Raw genomic sequence first — 16,917 nt, forward strand, 5'->3', positions numbered from 1 at the left:
AATCCTTCCAACCTCATAGATCCGCACCCCACGTGTTTCAACTTTGAACCCCGGCCCACTTCATCATTATATTCATTCAGAACTCCTTCAGCACATAATAACCTAATAATAATCATCTTCTTCTTAATATACTATATCTGCGTGTATCAAAACACGTGCGCATGCATGCTTCACAAGTAAGTACGTAACAGAGAAATAGATTAGGCCTCATTAACCATGTGGATGGAGAGGGATTGAAGAGGATTTTGACTATTAATGGATTTAATCCCCCCCCCCTTAAGGTCTGTTGGTTTGATAAAAAAAAACAAAAGGGATTGAGGCAGAATTAAATCCCCTACGAGTCATCCCCCTCAATAATCCCATGATTTTGAGGACAGACGGACAGGCCCTTACGGGGGGAGGTGCTACCTGCTATGTGCTATGCACCTCAAAACTAAACAGGGAGTTTTGATCCAATCACAGCCCTTCGTAGCGACAAAGACATGTGGGCGATCATACGATGGAGATGGAGGATCTTTTGTGCTTGTTTAGGGAATAAGGTGGTCCCAGGCACATCATCTAGGATCAAAACGATTTGAGGAATGAACTCATGATACGCCACATCATCTAGGATCGAGTGGCTCGGTTAAACTAAACACACCCTTAGACACTAGACATACACAGGCACGTACCTGCAAACCCACCCATACACGTCGTACCCCGATTTAGTGGAACAGTCTAGAGACTTAATTAGTGAAGTCACCATAGTCCCATAATTAAGCACATCATGGTTCAAGTGCAGGCTGCTTACCACCGAATAAAAGTGTTGTTTCTACATGTCAGAAGTTTCCCCTTGTACTAGTTAGAGCGAGCCTAATGACCGCGGCGCATTGCCATACGTGTCAGAAGTTTCGCCGAACAAAAGGACAAAGGAAAAGAGAAACGAGGTTCCTTGGCGCTTCTCTATCTGAGCTAATCACGTAATCCCACGCAAAAAATTGTTGCCTTTGGCAGATGAGAGGGAGGATAGAAAAGGAAGCACGGAATGGATGAATACTAAGAATTATATATTAAATTAGTTGTAGACAAGGAGGCTATTGTTATATGGTTTGTTTTTTAAGACTTGTCTTATAGCCAAAATACTTATTGGACTTGCCTTTAACAAAGGAAACCGACGAGATGTAGAAATTGCCTTTGCAAGTTGTAGAAAAAGTACTGGTACAAAGATTTCTAATCTCTAAAGAAAAGGATTGGAAGAACTAGTATTGTTAATTGTGTGAACTTTGGGGTATGTGCTTTGGACTGGAAAGAAATAAACACGGTCACAAGGTTTTCCGTTTGGAGGAATAGAGAGAGACGAATGAAAGCAAACGGAATGAACAAGTGTTTGTAATAGAAAAATTGATTACACTAAGTTAGGCAATCAATAAGAAGCATAGTTTGAATAAATAATTAGAACAATAGATAACTGAGTATGCTATACCTATATCTATACCTAATACTAAAGAGGCAAAATTTCCGCCACCAAATTTTTTTCTGCCAACCTACTAATCCACCTCGGTCTCCTCATCGCCTCCTCCCTCCGCCCGGAAGACCGTCATCTGGCTGGCGACCAAAGAACGAGGAGTTGAGGGAGGGATTAGAAACAAATAACGGGGTTCCAGATGCAAAGATACTAGAGACAAAGAAATAGTGGAAGGGCTTAAACAGGTTTAGAAACAAATTTAGGGTTCCTAATGCAAAACTTTCTTTTTTTTCTTTTTTCGCTTGGGCCTGCTGTGGTGGGTCTCGGATTCGGCCCCAGGCTCGGCTGGCTGTGCAGTGGTCTAGGCCAAAGCCTATGGCCTAGCCGCACATTTTCCATCCTTTTTTGTTTTCTTTTCTTTTAAACCAGTTGAGAATTCTGAAAATCGTACAAAATTATAGAAAAATCCAAAAAAAATACCAAACCACTCGCTTTAACTAGGGCTACACAGTAAACATATAATATCATATGTTTTAGTATAAATATTTTATTGTATCTATAGGTCTATACTTTTATGTAATTAATTTTCTTAATTTTTTACGCATTGTAGATCTACCTATACCTAATTATATGTATATTAAAGAACCAAAATTTCAACCTCTTTTTTGGGCCACCATCCCCTAACTACCCGATAGCGTAGCTTCTTTCGTCCGGACTTATTAACCCATGCTCATGTGAGTTAGAACAGCTCACATCTAGCGCGATACGGAGTCCGATTCCAAGAAGTATTGGGTTGCGTATATAATGCGGACTCATATGCCATGCTTATACGAGTTAGAACAACTCATGTCTAAAGATGATCAAGTTGAATGTGAACCAATGATGACAGCTTAAACTTGGTCCGGGTAATTGGAGGGTCGCCAGAGGCCACATCCAGTCGCAGCCAGTGGCTAGCTGACGCGGCTGGGGACAGCCCTAGGGAAGCAAGCGCCGGCTAGGTGCAATTGCAACACCCACCCTAACCCCAAATGGTGCGGACACATGTCGCCAATCAGTAGCTGGTGGCAAGTTGACAGTGGCCGTGCTTGACCTGAATCGATATAAGGAGCTAGGACAAAGAAAGTACACACATGACGAAAAAACCGGAGAGAGGAGGAAACAACTTGCTACTGAATATGGAAAGTTAGTTGGAGAAGAATTTTAACAACTTTTTATTTGTAACTCGGTGAGTGTGAAAATTGTCTCTGCTCGTGCCACCGGCAACGTAATAGATTATTCTTCCGTAGCGACGCACGTGCATATTCGCTAATATTTAGTATATGTATAATTTAATGTGACAAAAAGAAGAAGAAGAAGGGAGCTCTCTCTCCCTCCTCGGTCGGGGAATTCAAATGCAACTCGAAAGAGGGGGTGGGGCCCAGGCCCCTTCAGTTCCGTTGGAATCCAAGGGTGTGTGGTGCGGGGCCCAAGAAGCAAGTCCTCGGCTCGGCTAGACTGCCTGCTGGGTGCCGCCCGGCGGGCCAGGGGCAGGGCATTCAAAATCAAACGGAGTCAGACGATTCCCCTCGTCACCTCCTGCGCTCCTCTCCCTGCGTTTCATTTCATCAATCATCCATGGAGGCTTCCACCCCCACCCATCGCCGAGGCGGAGCCCCCGCCGACTATGCCGCCATGACCCCCTCCCCCTCCTCCCCCCACACGCCCAGGAGCGGCGCCTCTTCCTCCGCCCACAAGCCCCCCACAAGCAGGCACCGGGATCGGGGCCCCCTCCTCTTCAACGGCAACGGTAACAGCAGCATCAGCGCTGCCCAGCAGGCCGCTCAGCAGCAGCAAACCTCCACCTCCACCACCACCACCTCCTCCTCCTCCTCCAAGGGGTCCGGATCCGGAGGCGTTAACGTCCAGGTCCTCCTCAGATGCAGGTACATTAATTTTTTTTAACCATAATAATATCCACTGCTTCCTAATTACAGTAATCAATACTACTTCCTCCTACCTATGCATGCATCTACTATACTAGCGTTTCTATATACAGCCCCACGATCAACCGATAGATCACCAGTGGAGTATGTGCTTTACTGTACTTATCTATGCTTTTCCAGTACATGTCACTGTCTAATCGATCCACCAATACAATGCCTGTCAATTAATCCACTGTATCATTTATTTTACTCATGATCACTACTCATCGATTCAACGTCACTGCATCCTATTCCTAGGCCACTGAGCGAGGAGGAACGCCACGTCGGCACTCCTGTTGTGGTCACTTGCAATGACCAGAGACGGGAGGTTTCAGTTGCCCAGAACATCGCTAACAAGCAAATTGATCGCACCTTTGCGTTCGACAAGGTAACTCATGCCAACTATTTTATTTCCCTTTACCACTTCCACTTGTTGATCACTGCCGCATGACAACCAGGCATTCACTTGATTGATTCATCACTCAGTAACCAATCGAAACATGCAGGTGTTCGGACCAAAATCGCAACAGCAGGATATCTTCAACCATGCTGTTGTGCCACTTGTCAGTGAGGTTTTGGACGGTTACAATTGCACAATATTTGCATATGGTCAGACTGGAACTGGCAAAACATACACCATGGAAGGCGGAGGAGGCAAATCACTGGTAAATTTTTATTTTATTTATGTATTCACATGCTACACATGTTCCTCAATTCTGATGCAGTTAGTTTGCTGCCTCAACTGAGGTCATAACTCCACTCCACCTGCATTTCTGTAGAACGGTGACCTCCCATCTGATGCCGGTGTTATTCCAAGGGCTGTTAAGCGCATATTCGACATCCTTGAGGCACAAAGTGCAGAGTACAGCATGAAGGTTTCTTTCCTTGAGTTGTACAACGAGGAGCTCACTGATCTTCTAGCCCCGGAGGAATCTAAATTCTCTGATGACAAGTCCAAGAAGCCTATGGCACTCATGGAGGATGGCAAGGGAGGAGTCTTTGTTAGAGGGCTCGAGGAAGAACTAGTTTCTTGAGCTGCCGAGATCTACAGGATACTGGAGAGAGGCTCTGCAAAGAGAAAAACTGCTGAAACTCTTCTCAACAAGCAAAGCAGTCGCTCACACTCTATTTTCTCTATCACCATCCATATTAAGGAATGCACACCTGAGGGTGAGGAAATGATCAAGTGTGGAAAGCTTAATCTCATTGACCTTGCTGGCTCTGAAAACATATCTAGGTCCGGTGCTAGAGACGTAAGTTTTTTTTGGGAGCTCCTGTTTCCTTTTCCACTTCATCACTAAATACCATGATCAAGCTGCGCACAAGTGAAGAATACTTACATAGATGCCATCTGTTTTTATAGGGGCGAGCTCGCGAAGCAGGAGAAATTAACAAGAGTCTGCTTACACTTGGGCGTGTCATTAATACTCTTGTTGAGCACTCTGGACACATACCATACAGGTCAATCAAACACTAGCTGTTCAGACTGTTCATTGAGGTTGTTCAGGCATCTGAAATTTGGCTGCTATTCATGCAGGGATAGCAAGTTAACAAGATTGTTAAGGGATTCCTTGGGAGGGAAGACAAAGACTTGCATCATAGCGACCATCGCACCTTCAGTACACCGCCTTGAGGAGACGCTAAGCACCCTGGATTACGCGCATCGTGCAAAACACATCAAGAATAAGCCAGAGGTTCTGCTTTTTTTATTGTCAAATTATCATTGATTGCAATGTAAACTTTCTCATGGATAACTAATTTTAATAACTTGCCCATGATTTCCAGGTCAATCAAAAGATGATGAAATCTGCGCTCATCAAAGATTTGTACTTTGAAATGGACCGTCTCAAGCAAGGTATCCTTTTCTTCTTACAAACATTCAACACTGCTTATACTTATTGTTGAGAACTTCAGAAAAATACAACAGGACCATTCTCCCATCCAAGCATGTGAGTTAATCTTGTGCTCTTGAAATAAAGTTGGGTTGAATATTAGCTGATTCTGAGAAACATGGTTACTGCTGGATGAATCTTACTACAGAATCCACCAAATGTGCTTAATGCTTCATTGCATCTGATTCATCTTCTCTATTGTCAGAATTGTTTGACACCATGTACATGAACACTCTTAACAATATAACAATTGCTGAGTTTAACTATACATGAACATCTATGCCATCAAATTGTTTACCACATTCTTCCAGTTCTTTGAAAAATGCAGAGACCACGGATGCACATCTGTAAGTGCATAGTCTAGATGAGGTATTTCTAGATTTTAGTTCTTCATTGTAGATACACTAAAATCTACGATCATTATCTGTATATTATTGTTCATCAATTTTATTTTTCTGAAAAGCCAGATACTTCAAGCTAGTATAGTTACTAAATTGGATTCCGCTTTTTGAACAGAACTATATGCTGCAAGGGAGAAAAATGGTGTTTATATTCCAAGGGAACAATACTTAGCAGATGAAGCTGAAAAGAAGGTACTTACTCCCTTCATCGCTTATGACATATTAGATTGTGCATATTCTTCTATAGCATGACAGAGGAATTCTTCAGGCTATGTCAGAGAAACTGGATCGTTTGGAGCTTATTTTGGAATCAAAAGATAAGGTATGCCTTTAGTTCAGTTAGAGGATTTGTATCTTGCTGAAAAAAATAATGCTATAATTCGGAATCTGTAACTGTACCAGCAATTAGAAGAGCTTCAAGGACTCTATGATTCTCAGAAAGTTCTGAGTGCAGATCTAAGTGATCAACTTCAGACATTACAGGTATGTGTGCTGTATACTTATATTGTCATATTTCTATCATATAATTGAATTATAATGTTTGTATTTACAACTTCTCATCTTTTTTGCAGAAAAGAATGAAGGAAACAGAGTGCACCCTAGCGGATCTTGAAGCAAAATACATGAAGGCAAATAATACTATTAAGGAGAAGCAATATTTGATAGAAAATCTTCTTAAATCAGGTTAGAATTTGCCCCTTCAAGGCAAAGCTTATCATAATGAAGACTTCATTGATTTATATATGAGTTTGCATATGAAATGTGTTGCATAGGCTTAATTAAGCATTTGACAAGGTTCTCTAGCTTGCTGTGTACAGAATGCATGTGAGGAAAATACTAAAATACTGTTTGTTTCATTCCATTTTGCCTTGATACAGCTGCACCGTGTTATTTTCATACTTGCAGAAAATTTTCAGATTTTTGGCTGAGGTGATTGTGCTTACCATTTCTCTTACGTCCTTTCCTTTTTAAATGTCTTCAGAAAAAGTTCTTGTTGGTGAAGCACAAAGACTCCGATCAGAGCTGGAGAATACAGCAGGGGATCTATATGGGCTATTTTCAAAATTAGGTCCGCCTCCATTTCTCTTTCTCCCTCCCTCTTTCCTTTCTCAATTTAAATATTCATATTCATTCTTCGTATCGATTTTCAGAAAGGAAGGAAAAGATTGAAGATACAAATAGAAGTACAATTCAACATTTCCATTCCCAGCTGACTCAAGACATTAGTGTCTTGCATAGAACAGTCTCAACCTCGGTTTCTCAACAGGAGAGTCAACTAAAATCACTTGAAGAGGAGATGCAATCTTTTGTCACCTCAAAGGGCAAGGTGCACCAAAAAGCAAACATGTGGTTATCAGTTCATTCTTTGCCTGTATAAGTCTAACAATGCCGCATTTTCTTAGGTTGCTGGAGGACTTCGAGAGCATGTAAGAAAGCTCAAAGAGAGCTTCAATTCTAGGATAGCAGAATTGCATGGTTTTGCAAATGAGCTCAAGCATAAATCTGTGTTGAGCTTTGAAAATCTTAATTCGCAAGTTATCACACACACATCTGGCCTTGAGGATGTAAGTGTACTTAATTATCTTGAAATCCTCATACTATGCTCATCATCTTTATTTTTATTCCCTATTTTTGTAAACACATACTGAGAATTCTTTGGTTGCAGTGCATGAAGGGCCTGTTGGTTGATGCTGACCAAATACTCGTTGCACTACAAAATGGGCTTTCTCAGCAAGAAGTGAACTTTGCTACATTTATTGAGCAGCAGCATGAGGTTCATTATTTATTACAAAATGCTAAATTTTTGCCCATTTATTAAGCTCATATTGTTGATTACAGTAGTATAAGAAAAAGTTGCACTTACAGGGGCTCTCTAGAAATTTGGAGAGAACAAAGTCTATTTCGACAACTACAATGAATTTCTTCAAAACTATAGATTCCCATGCATTGGAGCTCATAAAGATTTTGGAAGAATCAGAGATGGAACATCAAAAGCAACTCTTCCAGCTTCAGAAGAAGTTTGAGGTAATCTTCTTTTGCAGCTGTAAGTTTCTCATTAGTCTGCAAGGATCTATTTGTATGATTTGTTATCTGATGACATGAAATGGATTCAGGCCTTTGTTGCTGATGAAGAGAAGTACTTGATGGAGAAGGTCGCAGGGTTACTTGCAGAATCGAATGCTAGAAAGAAAAATATGGTATATTCCATTCACTTCAATATCTGGAGGATGCCTAATAATGTATAGGTCACTACTGTGTGGCCCTTTGTTGTCATAAACCAATGCATATGTGCATACTGTTATTTGGTCATCCTAGTCAAATATCTTCAGAGAAACATCTACTTGTGCAACAGCTTAAAACCAACTACTGAGCTGACTGAGTGACATATGTGTGTCATTTTACCAGGTTCAAGATGATATATGCAGCCTCAATAGGACTGCTTCTGAGCGTTCAAACAATTTACAAACTGAAACTACCAAGCTTCATGATTTTACATCTTCTATGAAAGAGCAATGGGAAGCCTACATGAAGAGAACTGAAGAGGCATTCCAACAAAATGTATCATCTATTGAACAGAAACGATGCTTCTTGGCAGGGAATTTGCAGCAGTGGTAAGTTGTCTATCTCAATAGTTAAATTGTTGATTTCATGAGAATCTTAGAACATGGAAACTAACACATATGATTTATTCTACAGCAAGGGAAGTGTAGAATCATGTTCAGAACAATGGGTTACTGCACAAAATTTGGTGTTGGCGCTTGGAAGAAACAATGCAGAAGCCATCGGTTCAGTCATAAGGTAATTGATACTGACAATTGAAGTTTGTTTTGTTGGATAAATAGTTTGAAGAGAAGCAACTTGAACTTGTTGTAAGCTAAACATATGTGCATCCTTCGAATGAAGTGCTGGGAATGAGGTGAGCAACCAACTGGATGCAAGATTTTCATCTGCTGCCACTGCTGGATTTGAAGATAGTGACATTTCAAGCAAATCCCTTCTTAGTTCTATTGACGGTACTATTTCCGCACAGTGGGACATCTTTCTTTTTCCCAGCACATGCATTTTCTGTTGTCTAAAATTTCCTGCAAATTGCTGATTTCTTTGCCAGATTCATTAAAATTAGACCATGGTATTTGCGACAATGTGAAATCCATCGTGATGACATCCAGAACAGAACTTCATGACTTGGAACATGGTCACTATGAGAAGACAAAAGTAATAACAGGGAATGCCGATAGATCTCTGGGAGATGATTATAAGGTTAGCAATATTAGTCTGCTGGGCATATATATATGCACATATATGTAGTTGTTTGTTTACCTGCTGAAGCATGATGGTTCCTTAGTATTCTAATATCGAAATCTGTGTTTTATGGACCAGGTGGGTGAAGCAACTTGTTCAACACCGAGAATACGTGAGATCAACATTCCGGATAGCCAATTGATCAGGGAGTTGGTAACCCCACTTGAAGATCTCGTGAAGGCATTTTGGGACAGTAGAACACCGACGAAGCTTGCTGTAAATGGAAACGGGAAGCAGCAGTTGGCAGGGTCGACGACACCCGAATCACAGAGAGCCCCTCTTGCCGCGATAAACTAAGGGCATCATTGCTGTATAGACAAAGTTTCAGGTGGCGGTGTCTTGGAATTGAACCATTAAAATCTGCAGTTGGAAGATCATTGCTTTCTGGAGCCTGCTACGTGTGGTCAAGTAATATTGATCAAGAAGGTTGAGAGAAGTTAATGGTAAAGGTCTCTCTGTTTGTATGCATATTTTGTTCAAGGTGTTAGGTGTATGTATGTGTCTTTAGATTCATCCGATGTATGACAAATACTAGCAGGCTGTGCACTAGTGAATGGAATCATATACATGAGGACCGGAGTAGACTGTAGAAGTGCTCCACTCCAAAATATAAAAAAGACGTACCCAGTGCAGAGAGCTCCTGCTCTGTGCGGGGGGGGGGGGGGTCTGGGGAAGGGTGTCAGTGGCAAGTCTTACCCTCGCCTGTGCAATGCGAGGAGACCGCGACTCGAACCCGGGACCTTCCAATCATAGGCGGTAAGACTCTACAGCTTGCACTAGAAAGCAAGCACTGATACGTAGCCAGCCTTGTTTCCATTTTTTTCACTCTTGATTTCAACAGAGATTGCGTAGTTACGTTCCTCTAGAGTTAAACTTAGGAGACACTAATAACTGGATAAGTCGAACAACCACCACATGCAGTTGGTGGTGGCTAACATATATATTTGGTTGTTAACACCCTGAACTCTAGTAGTGATGAGACTTCTGTTGATACGCTAGCCAGTAGCCTAGCATCATATCATGCACGTGAGATCTGCTACTGCATTCTTGGGAGAAATTAATTATGTAAGTTACAAAGAAAGAAGACATGAAAGAAAATCCAATGGGATTATATTGTCACCACTAGTACAATAGCTGCGGGACAGCATCCTATTGCAAGCTTGCAATCGATCCATCTCTCCCCTCTCGACCGGAGAGCTACCTATACCTAGAAGAAACTACTGCAAGTATCGTATCGATCATTGGGTGAGAGCTACATATACTTGTAATAATACTATCTATGGATACTAGAGCACATTTGCCAATCCCCCCATAACCGGTGTCTTTGTCTCTTTTAATATGTTTCCTCTTATGCCTCTCCATGAATTAAAATCTCACGTTCTTTTTTATTATTGTTTTCATGCACTCTGTTGGACCTTAACAGTTGATGAAACAAACATGCATAATCTATTAGGATGTTTGGTTTGAGGAAAGGAAATCTGGATGATGTGAAGCATGATCATCTCTCAAATTCAGTGAAATGACCTCATTTCTTGTACCTATATTGTCAAATAAGTTAGTGCCGGATCAACTCATTTCATCCCACAAGTGAAAAAAAAAGTGAGAAGATGATAGACTACTTCATGTCTCCATTCCTTAAACCAAACAACCCCATATGTTCTTCCCTCCCATATCTGCCAGAACATGAGTCTGACACCATCACACCAATGATGTTCATCCCTCCTCCCATGTCCGTTGCTGCTACCTAAGCGGGCAGTTAGAAGTCTAGTCGGATCTAAGGGCAGTGGCGGTGGCAAGCTGTACATCATCATCATCCTCGACTCCTTTCTCTTGTGCTAGTGTTGACGGTTATCGATGTTGCTTGCATATGTGAGATGGCTAGCTTGGCCATAGGCTTGGTAATGTTTAAATCCATTGTCCTGAGAGTCGGACCTAATCTCACCCATGGTTGGTTGGACGGATCTATACCGTAATGGGTAGAGAGTCCTCACTCCTGACTTATGTGGCAAACGGTGACACTACATTTCACTACTACAAAAACGATTTGTAGCAATGCCTCCTTTTTTTAGGGGCGCCCCTACAAATGCCTCCCAAATAAGCCGTCCCTATAAATCCATTTGTAGGGGCTGCTGGTGTTATTAGCCGTCTCTACAAATGGTCCGATTTGTAGGGGCGGCTCTATATCTAGCGCCCCTACAAATTAGATTTGTAAAGGCGGCTCAATATTGAGCCGCCCCTACAAATAGACGCCGAATATTAAAAATTAAGCACTGAAATTTAATTTTTTTCAAACGATCTTGGATGGAGAAATGAACAAAATAAAAGTTGTAGATCTCGAAAAGTTATGAAACTTTGTTGTTTACAACTTTTTCATTTGAAATCATTTACTACTTCAAAATGCTGTTTGAAATTCAATTTTGAAATTGACGAAGAACTATGATTTCTCTTTTTAATCTCTGGCTAAAACTTGTAACTAGTCTTTCTTCCTCATACCGGCCAACTTCAAATTTGATGATTTGTTTCTTAAAAATTTCTAAAATCATGCTCTATCAAATTATTATGTTCTTACATCTATTATTTTATCTATCTTTTAATGTGATTGTGTTTTATCTGTTTGAATTTTGAATTTCAAAAATGGCAACTTCAAACGTCATTTTAAAATATTAAATGATTTCAAATGAAAAAGTCATGAACATAAAAGTTGTAGAACTCATCAAGATCTACAACTTTTATTTTAGTCATTTCTTCATATGACAAAGTGGTACTAACATTGTTACCACTATGTCGGATGAACAAATGATCAAAATAAAAGTTGTAGATCTTGAAAAGTTATAGAACTTTATAGTTGACAACTTTTTAATTTGAATCAATTTTGTCAACGTTAACTACATTTGAATTTCTCAAATTTGAAATTTAATTTTTTCAAACGACCTCGGATGGAGAAACAACCAAAATGAAAATTATAGATCTCGAAAAGTTATGAAACTTTGTAGCTGATAACTTTTTGATTTGAAATCAAAAACTATGTTTGAATTTTTTAAAATTTGAAATTTAAATTTTTTAAACGACGTTGGATGGGTAAACAGAAAAACGAAAGTTGTAGATCTCGAAAAGTTATGAAACTTTGTAGTTGACAACTTTTTGATTTGAATTCATCTTGTCATGGAAAACTACGTTTGAATTTCTCAAATTTAAAATTCAAATTTTGTAAACGACCTCGGATGGAGAAACTACCAAAATAAAAGTTGTAGATCTTGAAAAGTTATAAAACTTTGTAGTTGACAACCTTTTCATTTGAGTTCGTTTAGGGCCTCAAACAATCAATTTATACTCGGTTTTGTATAATATGTGGGGAACTAAAATGCAATATGGACACAAGTGAGTGTGAGGTGCAGTGGTAGAGGAAGGTACGCGCGAGGGAAAGGTCCCGGGTTCAAATCCCGCCGGCTGCGAAGAGCGCGATTTTCGCGCAAAAAATGCCGCGATTTGCGACTTCAATGAGTGGGCGGGTGGCTGACCGGTGGGGGCCCGATTTCATGAATTTTCAAAAATTGATTTGTAGGGACGGGTTTGTCAGCCGCCCCTACAAATCAGCGATTTATAGCCACCCCTTCGTAGGGGTGGCTGGCAAAACCACCCTACAAATGGAAACGGGAAGCAGCAGTTGGCAGGGTCGACGACACCCGAATCACAGAGAGCCCCTCTTGCCGCGATAAACTAAGGGCATCATTGCTGTATAGACAAAGTTTCAGGTGGCGGTGTCTTGGAATTGAACCATTAAAATATGCAGTTGGAAGATCATTGCTTTCTGGAGCCTGCTACGTGTGGTCAAGTAATATTGATCAAGAAGGTTGAGAGAAGTTAATGGTAAAGGTCTCTCTGTTTGTATGCATATTTTGTTCAAGGTGTTAGGTGTATGTATGTGTCTTTAGATTCATCCGATGTATGACAAATACTAGCAGGCTGTGCACTAGTGAATGGAATCATATACATGAGGACCGGAGTAGACTGTAGAAGTGCTCCACTCCAAAATATAAAAAAGACGTACCCAGTGCAGAGAGCTCCTGCTCTGTGCGGGGGGGGGGGGTCTGGGGAAGGGTGTCAGTGGCAAGTCTTACCCTCGCCTGTGCAATGCGAGGAGACCGCGACTCGAACCCGGGACCTTCCAATCATAGGCGGTAAGACTCTACAGCTTGCACTAGAAAGCAAGCACTGATACGTAGCCAGCCTTGTTTCCATTTTTTTCACTCTTGATTTCAACAGAGATTGCGTAGTTACGTTCCTCTAGAGTTAAACTTAGGAGACACTAATAACTGGATAAGTCGAACAACCACCACATGCAGTTGGTGGTGGCTAACATATATATTTGGTTGTTAACACCCTGAACTCTAGTAGTGATGAGACTTCTGTTGATACGCTAGCCAGTAGCCTAGCATCATATCATGCACGTGAGATCTGCTACTGCATTCTTGGGAGAAATTAATTATGTAAGTTACAAAGAAAGAAGACATGAAAGAAAATCCAATGGGATTATATTGTCACCACTAGTACAATAGCTGCGGGACAGCATCCTATTGCAAGCTTGCAATCGATCCATCTCTCCCCTCTCGACCGGAGAGCTACCTATACCTAGAAGAAACTACTGCAAGTATCGTATCGATCATTGGGTGAGAGCTACATATACTTGTAATAATACTATCTATGGATACTAGAGCACATTTGCCAATCCCCCCATAACCGGTGTCTTTGTCTCTTTTAATATGTTTCCTCTTATGCCTCTCCATGAATTAAAATCTCACGTTCTTTTTTATTATTGTTTTCATGCACTCTGTTGGACCTTAACAGTTGATGAAACAAACATGCATAATCTATTAGGATGTTTGGTTTGAGGAAAGGAAATCTGGATGATGTGAAGCATGATCATCTCTCAAATTCAGTGAAATGACCTCATTTCTTGTACCTATATTGTCAAATAAGTTAGTGCCGGATCAACTCATTTCATCCCACAAGTGAAAAAAAAAGTGAGAAGATGATAGACTACTTCATGTCTCCATTCCTTAAACCAAACAACCCCATATGTTCTTCCCTCCCATATCTGCCAGAACATGAGTCTGACACTATCACACCAATGATGTTCATCCCTCCTCCCATGTCCGTTGCTGCTACCTAAGCGGGCAGTTAGAAGTCTAGTCGGATCTAAGGGCAGTGGCGGTGGCAAGCTGTACATCATCATCATCCTCGACTCCTTTCTCTTGTGCTAGTGTTGACGGTTATCGATGTTGCTTGCATATGTGAGATGGCTAGCTTGGCCATAGGCTTGGTAATGTTTAAATCCATTGTCCTGAGAGTCGGACCTAATCTCACCCATGGTTGGTTGGACGGATCTATACCGTAATGGGTAGAGAGTCCTCACTCCTGACTTATGTGGCAAACGGTGACACTACATTTCACTACTACAAAAACGATTTGTAGCAATGCCTCCTTTTTTTAGGGGCGCCCCTACAAATGCCTCCCAAATAAGCCGTCCCTATAAATCCATTTGTAGGGGCTGCTGGTGTTATTAGCCGTCTCTACAAATGGTCCGATTTGTAGGGGCGGCTCTATATCTAGCGCCCCTACAAATTAGATTTGTAAAGGCGGCTCAATATTGAGCCGCCCCTACAAATAGACGCCGAATATTAAAAATTAAGCACTGAAATTTAATTTTTTTCAAACGATCTTGGATGGAGAAATGAACAAAATAAAAGTTGTAGATCTCGAAAAGTTATGAAACTTTGTTGTTTACAACTTTTTCATTTGAAATCATTTACTACTTCAAAATGCTGTTTGAAATTCAATTTTGAAATTGACGAAGAACTATGATTTCTCTTTTTAATCTCTGGCTAAAACTTGTAACTAGTCTTTCTTCCTCATACCGGCCAACTTCAAATTTGATGATTTGTTTCTTAAAAATTTCTAAAATCATGCTCTATCAAATTATTATGTTCTTACATCTATTATTTTATCTATCTTTTAATGTGATTGTGTTTTATCTGTTTGAATTTTGAATTTCAAAAATGGCAACTTCAAACGTCATTTTAAAATATTAAATGATTTCAAATGAAAAAGTCATGAACATAAAAGTTGTAGAACTCATCAAGATCTACAACTTTTATTTTAGTCATTTCTTCATATGACAAAGTGGTACTAACATTGTTACCACTATGTCGGATGAACAAATGATCAAAATAAAAGTTGTAGATCTTGAAAAGTTATAGAACTTTATAGTTGACAACTTTTTAATTTGAATCAATTTTGTCAACGTTAACTACATTTGAATTTCTCAAATTTGAAATTTAATTTTTTCAAACGACCTCGGATAGAGAAACAACCAAAATGAAAATTATAGATCTCGAAAAGTTATGAAACTTTGTAGCTGATAACTTTTTGATTTGAAATCAAAAACTATGTTTGAATTTTTTAAAATTTGAAATTTAAATTTTTTAAACGACGTTGGATGGATAAACAGAAAAACGAAAGTTGTAGATCTCGAAAAGTTATGAAACTTTGTAGTTGACAACTTTTTGATTTGAATTCATCTTGTCATGGAAAACTACGTTTGAATTTCTCAAATTTAAAATTCAAATTTTGTAAACGACCTCGGATGGAGAAACTACCAAAATAAAAGTTGTAGATCTTGAAAAGTTATAAAACTTTGTAGTTGACAACCTTTTCATTTGAGTTCGTTTAGGGCCTCAAACAATCAATTTATACTCGGTTTTGTATAATATGTGGGGAACTAAAATGCAATATGGACACAAGTGAGTGTGAGGTGCAGTGGTAGAGGAAGGTACGCGCGAGGGAAAGGTCCCGGGTTCAAATCCCGCCGGCTGCGAAGAGCGCGATTTTCGCGCAAAAAATGCCGCGATTTGCGACTTCAATGAGTGGGCGGGTGGCTGACCGGTGGGGGCCCGATTTCATGAATTTTCAAAAATTGATTTGTAGGGACGGGTTTGTCAGCCGCCCCTACAAATCAGCGATTTATAGCCACCCCTTCGTAGGGGTGGCTGGCAAAACCACCCTACAAATGGTGGCTGACATAGTGTTTGTGTATAATGTGTGGCTGACTGGGCTGCTAGGTTAGCTACGCGTGACATAAGTGTGTCGGTCATGCTTGGCCATTGCCCTTTCCGCCCCTACAAATGGTGGCTGGCGTAGTGTTTGTGTATAATGTGTGGCTGACTGGGCTGCTAGGTCAGCTACACGTGACATAAGTGTGTCGGTATGCTTGGCCATTGCGCTTTCTCATGCTGTGCAGGGGTGGTGCGGCTATGGTGGAACCACATAGGGTTGTTGTGACTGTCGTTCAATGCTACACTTCGTTGTGGCATGGTAGCTAAGCGATGGCTATGTGCGTCTACTTTGGGTGTGGCTTGGCTAGCGACAAAAGTTGGTTGTGAGTTGTGTGTATTCTTTTGGACCGGGTTTTCACTAACGAAGTGGATCCTTACTTATTTATATTCTTCTTCTCTTATGAAAACTTGTACAAAAAATAAAATCTCTTCTTCTCAAGGAGATTGAGATGTAACAGATCATTCTAGAGAAAAACATAACTTTTGGATTTGTGTGTTCACGGTACCAACAAGGTCTCACATACATATTTTGTTAAATGAAATGTAAAAGATATAAAACAACAAAGTCATTGAGAAGGAAATAAACTGCAGATGCAGGCACTTTTATGTTTAAATCATGTATGTAGAAGACTAGTACACGAATGTTGTCTTGTGTACATCAGACTCATGGATAGATACGCACATCGATTGATCAGGAAATAAACAACGAGCAGAGGAAATATATAAAAGAAAAGTTATATATAAATTAAAGCGAAAGGCAATATCAAATTTCTTTCTAGTAAAAGAAAATCCCGTGCAGAGATG

At 40.3% G+C, this 16,917-nt stretch overlaps 1 pseudogene; it reads left to right on the forward strand.

The window, feature by feature from the left end:
* Window positions 1–3,058: 3,058 nt before the first annotated feature.
* Window positions 3,059–9,298, forward strand: LOC136481340 (kinesin-like protein KIN-5A; annotated as a pseudogene).
* The last annotated feature ends 7,619 nt before the right edge of the window (window positions 9,299–16,917 follow it).

This window comes from Miscanthus floridulus, chromosome 9 (assembly GCF_019320115.1).
Source record: "Miscanthus floridulus cultivar M001 chromosome 9, ASM1932011v1, whole genome shotgun sequence".
NCBI classification, from domain to species: Eukaryota; Viridiplantae; Streptophyta; class Magnoliopsida; order Poales; family Poaceae; genus Miscanthus; species Miscanthus floridulus.